We start from the raw sequence: 2,482 nt of genomic DNA on the forward strand, positions 1-2,482 counted from the left end.
CGTTTCATACATGATATTTTACATGTTTCAATGCCATTCTCCCAAATCTTCCCACCCTCTCTCTCTCCCTGAACTCCAAAGTTTCTGGTGACAAATCTGTCCAAAATCTTATTAAGGATCACTTGAATATGATGGGTTAATTCTCTCTTGCTGCTTCCAATAATCTGCTTCTTTTTGAATTTGGACAGTTTGATTTTAACGTGTGTCAATTTGAGTTTCTTTTAGTTCATCTTACTTGGAGTTCATTGAGCTTACTGTACATTTTTGTTCATATCTTTCATCAGATTTGGAAAGTTCCTGGTCATTATTTCTTTAAATAACTTCTCTGCCCCTTTCTCTCTTCTCTTTCTGGGATTCCCACAATTCATATGATGGTCTGTTTGATGGTGTGCCGCAGGTCCCTTAGGCTCTACTCACACTTGTTTTTACAATTGTTTTTCTTCCTGTTTCTCAGACTTGATAATTTAAATTATCCTGTCTTCAAGTTAATGGGTTATTTTGCCACTCAAACCTACCTATGAATTTCCCTAGTGTATTTTACTTTTCAATTATAGTTTTTAAAAATTTCTTTACAGGTTTTCTATGCCTTTACTGATATTTCCATTTATTTCCATTTTCTTGACTTTCTCTAAATCTTCCTTTAGTTCTTTGAGCATCTTTCTAAAATCTTTATCTAGTAGGTCTGCCATCTAGTCTTTTTTCAGGGGCATTTTTGTTTTGTTGGTTTATTTTTTCCCAATGAATGGTCTATACTTACATGTTTTTTTTGATATGTCTTGTGACATTTTGTTGAAAATGGAACATTTAAATTTAATTATGTAGAAATTCTGGCAGTCAGATTCTCTTTTTCAAAAAGGATTTGCTCTTTGTTGTTTCTTTCTTGGTTTGGACTGTTATAGGCTGTCTCTGTGCCAACAATCAACTTGGATGTAAGTGTAAAGTCTTCTCAGATCTTTTTTGAGTCTGCTTCTTTTCCAAACCATGCACAGTGACTTTCTAAATTCAAATACAATTGCTTTTGAATGTCTTGGTCATTAATGTCTGGCTCCCAAAAGGGGAAAAAGAGAAAAGCAAAGGAGGGAAAAAGATCTCGCCCTTTAAATCTCCTGGAAGTTTCTTTAGGCTGAGAGTGAGGGGATTGCAACAGTGGGTGTGTATGTGGGGATGTGTTTCATAGTAACTGCCTGTCTCCATATCAGAAGCAGCTCACAGTGAACAAACATATGTCCCCCACACTTTCAGAACAGGTCCTTTTTGCTCACCCTGGATTCCTCAAGCTATGTGCAAGCTCCTCCAGGAACAAATCATGACTGTCTTCCTTGGGAATGGGAACGGGCTATGGGTATGCTGTTGAGTTAAATCTGAAATTGATTGAGTATGTATAATAATCATTCAGTCATATCCAACTCTATATGACTCCATGGACTGTAGCCCACCAGGCTCCTCTGTCCATGAAATTCTCCAGGTAAGAATACTGGAGTGGGTTACCATTCTCTTCTCAAGGAGATCTTCCCCACCCATGGATCAAACTCAGATCTCCTGCATTTTAGGCAGACTCTTTACCATCTGAACCACCAGGGAAGCCTCCAAATTGACTGAAATTGATCACAATTTGCTGTCCAAGCCATCCCCTGGAAGTTGCAAAGCTTCAGTAGATGCCAGAGATCTAAAATGGTTATATCAGACAGGTTCTGCCAGTACAATTGTTTTCTAGGTGGGAAAACAGATTCTTGATGATTCTTACTACACCATTTTCCTAGATTTCTCTTTCCAATAAGTTTTTAAAGTGTTAACTGTCAATACTAGTTTTATCATGACCTGTGGGATCATAGATAATGCTTTTGTGAACTAGTATTCACAGTATAGTTTCACAGTATACATGTTATATGTATAGAAAGATTGGGTGTGTACCCCTTTGGAAATCTAGAGTCACAAGGATAGTAGAGAGACTGTTTACTTTAAAATCTTAAAAAGAAAAGTATTCAGTTTTTAAAAGTTGAAGTGAAGTGAAAGTCATTCAGTCATGTCTGACTCTTTGCAACTGTATAGTCCATAGAATTCTCCAGGCCAGAATACTGGAGTCGGTAGCTGCTCCCTTCTCCAGGGGATCTTCCCAACCCAGGGATCAAACCTAGGTCTCCCAAATTTCAGGCAGATTCTTTACCAGCTGAGCCACCAGGGAAGCCCAAAAATACTGGAGTGAGTAGCCTATCCCTTCTCCAGCATATGTTCCCGACTCAGGAATCGAACCGTCTCCTGCATTGAAGGCAGATTCTTTACCAGCTAAGCTACCAGGGACTCACTTTTAAAAGTTACTTTCAATTTACAGTTATTACAAAATGTTAGCTGTATTCCTTGTGTTGTACAATACATCCTTGAGCCATCTTACACCCAATAGCTTGTACTTTCCATTCACCCACCTCTATATTGCTCCTCTCACCTGCCTATTGGTAACCACTAATTTGTTCTCTATATCTGTGAG

The sequence above is a fragment of the Bison bison genome, unplaced genomic scaffold (genome assembly GCF_000754665.1).
Source record: "Bison bison bison isolate TAMUID 2011002044 unplaced genomic scaffold, Bison_UMD1.0 scf7180017864470, whole genome shotgun sequence".
Lineage (NCBI taxonomy): Eukaryota > Metazoa > Chordata > Mammalia > Artiodactyla > Bovidae > Bison > Bison bison.